At 38.3% G+C, this 7,312-nt stretch overlaps 1 non-coding gene across 1 annotated transcript; it reads right to left on the minus strand.

Moving 5' to 3' along the window:
- Positions 1 to 876: 876 nt before the first annotated feature.
- On the minus strand, positions 877 to 983 carry LOC123464297. The gene has a single exon (XR_006639524.1). It is a non-coding gene; the product is annotated as a U11 spliceosomal RNA (small nuclear RNA).
- Positions 984 to 7,312: the final 6,329 nt, after the last annotated feature.

The raw sequence follows: 7,312 nt of genomic DNA on the forward strand, positions 1-7,312 counted from the left end.
GTACTGACATGAGTTTTGGCCTTAGAGAAAGGATAGGGGTAATGAGCAGGAGATATAATGAAGCAGTTTTGAACAATCTGTGGTTTCACTGAACAGTACCTCATCTGGTTCTTCCAGGTAGCCCTGTTGAAGTCCTTATTTATCGAGAAAACAGTTTTCTTCCATGAGATGACTTCTTCTGATCAGAGGAGCTTTTATTATGGGGTGAGATGTCTTTGAAGCTTTGCTCTTCCTTGAATCCAAGATGACTGGTGCTCTTCATGCATGGCACCGGGGCGGTGTAAAAGCTGATAGATGGATGCTTCATTCACTCTAATCTTTGTGCCTTTGGCCTTGAAGGGGGCTAAGATAAGTTAGGTATCACTGGGTTTTAGGAAGATACTCCTTGAAGATTCCCATTCCTACATGCAGAATCCAGAAAGAATCGGACCCAAAGTAAGGAAGACAGATACAAAAAGAAGGCAGAAGAGCCAGGCTTCCATGCTGCTTTTATTATTATTTTTTAAATAATTATTTATTTATTTATTTGAGAGCGACAGACACAGAGAGAAAGACAGATAGAGGGAGAGAGAGAGAATGGGCGCGCCAGGGCTTCCAGCCTCTGCAAACGAACTCCAGACGCGTGCGCCCCCTTGTGCATATGGCTAACGTGGGACCTGGGGAACCGAGCCTCAAACCGGGGTCCTTAGGCTTCACAGGCAAGCGCTTAACCGCTAAGCCATCTTTCCAGCCCCCATGCTGCTTTTAGTTGCCTTGTGGGCCAACAAATAATTGATGTTCTTCCAATAAGCATTGTCAAAGTCATGTTGTAATGGGTTAACAGTTGGGGTGGTTTCAAGGTGAATGTATGCCCCCATAGCCTCAGTAGTATTTTTTCAGGGTGCCAGGACCAACGATCACCAGGTGCCCATGTACCAAAATATTATGCATCCACAATCTCTTAATGTCAATTCTGCATGCAGAGCAACTGAATTACCTTTTTATTAAGGTTAAGCTTCCTACTTATATCTTTAACAGCCTGCTGGAGGAGGAGTCACTGGGGTTGAACCGTATACACCAACCCTAAGGTGTGTTCAGAAACAATTTGAAGTCTGGCTGTTCTGCATTTGCTAGCTATTTGGTGGTGTCTCTCTGCTAAGATCTATGAAGCCAGCCTGCTTCTTCTGCCATTAATGGTGTCTCCCCTGGATTTTTTTAAGCTTTAAATAAACCCTTTCCTTCCATTAACTGGTACATGTCATATGTTTGTTCCAGCAACAAAGGTATCTGCAACATAGCAGAGACAGAGTTAGAACTTTTATTAATCCTCTTTGTATAGCCTGGGGCTCTTCATAAGAAATGGAATGGATCTCCAACTAATGAACACAATGGTAGAAATGGCACTCCCTCAAGTTATTCATGGAAGATTTGATCCAGCTATTGGATTCCCATGCCAAGCACTCTTTCTATACATCCTCTTCATAAATCTTGAAATATCCACATACATGGAAAGAAGTTAATATTCAAATCCTCCTCCATCTAATGAGATGTAGGTCAATAATTCTCACCCCAGCCACATCAAGTTAGCCATGATGGAAAGTTATTATTAAGATGTAATCCAGCTTGATGTGACCATATTTTTCACTGTACAAATATAATTTTTTAAATTGATTTTGATTAGTTATGGACATAATTAGTATGTAAATAACACATGTTGGTACTATCCTTTCCCTCATCCCTACGCATTTTCTGAGGGTCCCTCCTCTCTGGGGATGCTGGTCATCCCCATGAGGATTGTGAGTCATGCATTCTAGAGACAGTGGTCAGTTATGGGGTAGAGGCAATGCCTCTGTGCATAATGTCCCAAACTGTGGCTCTAACAATCTTTCCACCCCCTCTTCCCCAAAATTCCATGAGCTATGTTGGGTGTGTTTTAAGTCTACTTCAATGATGGGCTCTATGGAGCCTCTGGATCTTAGGTTTAATAGGTGTTGAGTGTCCTCAGTGTCTATCTACTTCACCCTTGTACTACTATCAGGTTCATGAGAAAACAGCACTCTTGCCATTTCCCCAATTCTCTATAGTTTCGGCTGGGGCTGGGCTGAAATGTGATGCGTCATTTATCCCCTCAGGTCCTGCTCCCCTCTGAAAAACCAAAGTAGATTCTCAAATGGTGCGTAAAGTCAACACAGGTTAGATGGGATAAGCATTATTAATTTAGAGAGAGTTTAATGGGCATAGTCCTTCTTATAGCCCAAGATTAGTGGGAACTTGACATTGGAGAGCAAAATCATTATCTGAATATGATTCTGACTTGTTTCCCAGTTCCAGATATGTGGCTCCTAATTTGTATCAGCCTGAGTTGCTGACATATCTGATAGGCATCTCGAGGCCTGGACAAAAGGGAAGGTAGGACTTGGGAGAGGGGAAAGGGGGAAACACAAAATTGAACCCAAAATTAACTACAAATTTCATTGTGTCATTTTTTTCTTACTGCAGAGTAAAATTCCATCATATAGATATACTGCATCTTGTTATCCAATTGTCTAATGATGGGCACCTGGGTTGATTCCAGTTCTTGGCTATTATGAATTCAGCAGCTATAAACATGGATAAGCAAATATCTCTGAACTGAGATTGGACCTCTTAGGGTAAATGCCCAGCAAGGGAATAACTCGATCTGTTGGTAACTTTATATTCATCCTTTCCAGGATTCTCCATATTGTTTTTCACAGTGGTTGTAACAGCTCACATTCCCACGAGCAGTGAATGATGGTTCATATTTCTTCACACCCTCACCAGCATTTGTTTTCATTTGATTTTTTTAAGGTTTGATATCCTACTGGGTAAGGTGGAATTTCATAGTTGTTTGACTTTGCATTTCCTTAATGGCTAGGAATGCTGAGCATTTTCTTAAATGTGTGTTTCCCATTTGTATTTTTTCCTCTGAGCATTCCCTGTTCACTTCTTTTCCCCATTTTGTGAGTGGGTTGTTTGTTTATTCTTTAGGTTTTTGAGTTCTTTGTAGACTCTAGATATTAGACCTCTGCCAGTTTTATAGCTAGAAAGTTTTCTCCCATTCTGTGGGTAATCTATTGGCTCTGCTTATGATATGCTTGTCTGTGCAAAAACTGTTCAGCTTCATGGGGTCCCACTGGATGAGTGACTGTTTAAGTTCCTGAGCTACTGAAGTTTTGTTCAGGAAGTCTTTCCCCACTCCTCTATCATAGAGAGATCCTCTTATTTTTTCTTCCAGTAGTAGAGGAGTTTCAGGTCTTTTATTGAGATCTTTAATTCATTTGGACTTGATTTTTATGCATGGTGAGCTGTGTGAGTGTAGTTTCATTTTTCTGGATATGGCTATCCAGTTTGTCCAGCACCATTAGTTGAAGATGGAGTCTTTTCTCCAGTCTGTGTTATTGGGTCCTTTGTCAAAGATACAGTAGCTATAGTTACTTGACCTAAATTCCAGGTCTTCCATTCTGTTTCTTTTGTGTACACTCCCACTTTTATACTAGTAATTTGCTTTTTTTTTTTTTTTTATATACTATGGCTTTGTAACACAGCTTTAGATCAGATATGGTGATGCCTCCCAAGATGTTTCTTTTGCTGAGAATATTTTTGGATATCCAAGGCCTTCTGCCTTTCCATATGGATTTTGAGATCATTTTTTATATCTCTGTGAAGAATGATGCTGGGATTTTCATTGGTATTACATTAAATCTGTGTATGGCTTTTGGTAGGATTGCCATTTTTTTCAATATTAATTTGGCCTATCCAGGAGCATGGGAGGTAATTCTATCTTTTCAGGTCATTTTCAATTTCTTTCATGAGTGTTTTGATGGGGACAGTGTCACTAATTTCTTTCTCTATATCTTTTTCCTTTGCATATAGAAAGGCTGCTGATTTTTGTGTGTTGATTTTATATGCTACTACTTTGTTGAAAGAATTAATCACCTTTAGTTTTGAGATGGAGTCTTTTGGGTCACTTATATATAGGCTCATATCATCTGCAAATAGGGATAACTTAACTTCTACCTTTACAATTTGTATCCTTTTATTTCTTTCTTCTGTCTTATTGATTGATCTAGGACTTATTGATTGGGCTAGTACTATGTTGAAGAGAGGAGGTGAGAATAGGAACCCCTGTTTTGTCCCCAGTCTCAATGGGAATTCCTTGAGTCTTTCCTCATAAGTATCACTTGGGCTTTAGGTGCTTTATATATAGTCGTTATTGTGTTGCGATATAAACCATCCATGCCTATTCTCTCCAACGTTTTGATCATGAAGTAATGTTGTATTTCATCAAAGGGAATTTTTGCATCTATTGAAATGATCATGTGGTTTTCGTAGTTAAATTTATTTATGTGGTGTGTTATGTTGACAGATTTCTGTATGTTGAACCATCCCTATGTTCCTGGTTTAAACCATACTTGATCAAGGTGGATAATGCTTTTGATACATTGTCAAATTTGGTTTGCGAGGATTTTGTTCAGCATCTTTGTGTCTAAGTTCATTAGGGATATAGGCCTATACTTTTCTTCACTTGTGGCATCTCTGCCTGGTTTTGGTATTAGGGTGATGCTAGTTTCATAAAAGGAGTTGGGGTACTTTCCCTGTTCTCTGCTTATGTGGCACAGTTTGAGAAAAAAATGGTTTCAGTTTTTCCATGAAGGTTTGAAAGAATATGGCTGAGAAGCCACATGGTCCTGGACTCTTATTTTTGTCTCTTTTATTTATTTATTTGAGAGTGACAGACAGAGAGAGAGAGAATGGGCACACCAGGGCCTACAGCCACTGAAAACAAACTCCAGATATGTGTGCCCTCTTGTGCATCTGGCTAACATGGGTCGTGGGGAATTGAGCCTCGAACTGGGGTCCTTAGGCTTCACAGGCAAGTGCTTAACTGCAAAGCCATCTCCTCCAGCCCCTGGACTCTTATTTTTGGAGAGGTCTTTGATTACCTTTACAATCTTGATGGGTGTGATAAGTTTATTCAGGAGATTGATCTGCTCTTAGTTTAACTTTGGTAGGTGATATGTGTCCAAGAATTAATCCATTTCTTCCAGATTATACAGTTTTGTGGAGTAGAGGTTTTGGAAGTAAGTCCTGATGATTCTTCCAATTTCACTTATGTCTGTGGTGACCTATCCTTTTTCATTTCTAATTTTGTTAATTTGAAGCCTCTCTCTCTCTCGCTTTATCAAGTTGCCAGTGGTTTATTAATTTGTTTATTTTTTGAAATAACCAGGTTTTGTTTTACCAGTTTTCTTAATTCTTTTCTTATTTTCCAATTAATTAATTTCTGCTCTGATCTTGATTATTTCTTTCTACCAGGAGCTCTTTGGGTAAGATTCTTCTTGTTTGTCCAATGCCTTTAGGTGTATGGATAGGTTATTGAGATTTCTCTGTCTTTTGTATGAAGGCATTTGGTGCTATGAATTTTCCCCTAAGGACTGCATTCATTGTGTCCCAGAAATTTTTGGTATGTTATATTTTAATTGCCATTCAATATTTAGAAATTTAAATTTTTCTTTTTGATTTCTTCCACTACACATTTATTGTTTAAAAGTATGTTGTTTAGTCTCCAGGAGCTGATGGAGTTTCTGGCACATCTCTTGTTAATTTCTAGCTTTATAGCATTGTGATCTGATATCAAGCAGGAAGTTATGCCTATTTTCCTGAATAATTGGAGGCAGACTTTATGGCCTAATATAATATATGATCTATTTTGGAGAATGTTCCATGGGCTTCTGAGAAGAATGTATATTCTTTATATTTTGTGTTGAACATTCTGTAGATGTCAGTTAGGTCTAGTTGATCCATGGTGTTGTTGAACTCTCTTATTTCTCTGTTTGAATGATCTGTCTATTGATGATAGTAGAGCACTGAAGTCCCCAATTATGATGTTATTGGTAATTATTTCTGTTTTGTAGGCAAGTAGGTTTTATGAATTGCGGTGCACCTGTGTTTGGTGTATATGGATTGATGATTGTGATAACCTCTTATTGGATTATTCCCTTGTTGAGTAAGAACTGGCCTTCTTTGTCTTTTTTTATTACTGTTGGTTTAAGTCTATTTTAACCAATACTAATATAGCAATGCCTGTATGTTTCTTATTTCTGTTTGCTTGGAATATTATTTTTCCACCCTTTCACATTGAAGAGATGTCTCTCTTTAGTAGTGAGGTGGGTTTCTTGAAGGCAGCAGATTGAGGGGTCTATTTTTCTGATCCATCCTCTTAACTTGTGTCTCTTTGTGGGCAAATTAAGAGCATTAATGTTTGGGGTAATAACTATGAGGTTTGATTTAATCTCCACCACACTGTGGTGCTTTGTGGGGGTTGAGGTTTTCTTGGACTTTGTACTTTTTTTTTTTTTTTTGAGCCTTCTCTAGTTTTGGTTTTTGTAGTCTGCTCTTATAAGCTCTTGAGATTGGATATTTGAATCTTCTGTGTGGAGAATTCCCTGGAGTATTCTCTGTAGGTTTGGGTTTGTGTTTATATATTTGTAGAGCTGACTTTTATCCTGGAAAGTTTTTCTTTCAGCATTGACAGATACTTTTGCTGGGTACAGTAGTTTTTGTTGGGAGCCCTATATTTTTAGACTTTGCAGTCTTCCATTTCAGGCCCTTTTGACATTCAGGGGTTCCACTGAGAAATGTGAGGTAATTTTTATGGGATTACTTAATATGTGATGTGTTGTTTCTCTCTTGCTGCTTTTAGGACTCCCTCTTTGTTTTCATTGTTTGGAATCTTAATAATAATATGTCTTGGAGAGTTTCTCCTTTGGTCCAGTATGTTTGGGGTTATGTTGGCTTCCTATATCTTGATGGGAGTCTTTTTTTGAAAGTGTGGGAAAGTTTTCTTTGATAATTTTGTTGAGTAAGTTCTCCAGGCCTTTGGTATGAATTTCTTCCCCTACTTGTCTACCCATGATCCAAATGTTGTGTTATTTAAATGTATCTTACAGTTCCCTCATGTTCGATTCACAAAAATTTTTGAACTTATTCAAGATTTTGGACTCATGAACTGTTTCTTCTGTCTTATATTCTATTTCTGAGGTTCTGTCCTCCACATGATTCACTCTGTTCTTGAGGGATGCTAGAGAGGCTTGGCCTTGTTCAATTTGGTTTGTATTTCCTATTACCTTTTTCTATATAGTATCTATCCCTTTGTTGAGTTCCTTTTCAAGGTCATTTTTTGGTTTTCTTAATGCTTCTTTGGATTCATCCTTGGATTTATTTATATCTTCATTGAGCTTAGCCAGCTTATTATTGAGGTCCTCTGTGTTTTGGCTCCCCTTCAGATCACTTAACTATCTTTTGAAGTTGC

Source organism: Jaculus jaculus, chromosome 10 (assembly GCF_020740685.1).
Source record: "Jaculus jaculus isolate mJacJac1 chromosome 10, mJacJac1.mat.Y.cur, whole genome shotgun sequence".
NCBI classification, from domain to species: Eukaryota; Metazoa; Chordata; class Mammalia; order Rodentia; family Dipodidae; genus Jaculus; species Jaculus jaculus.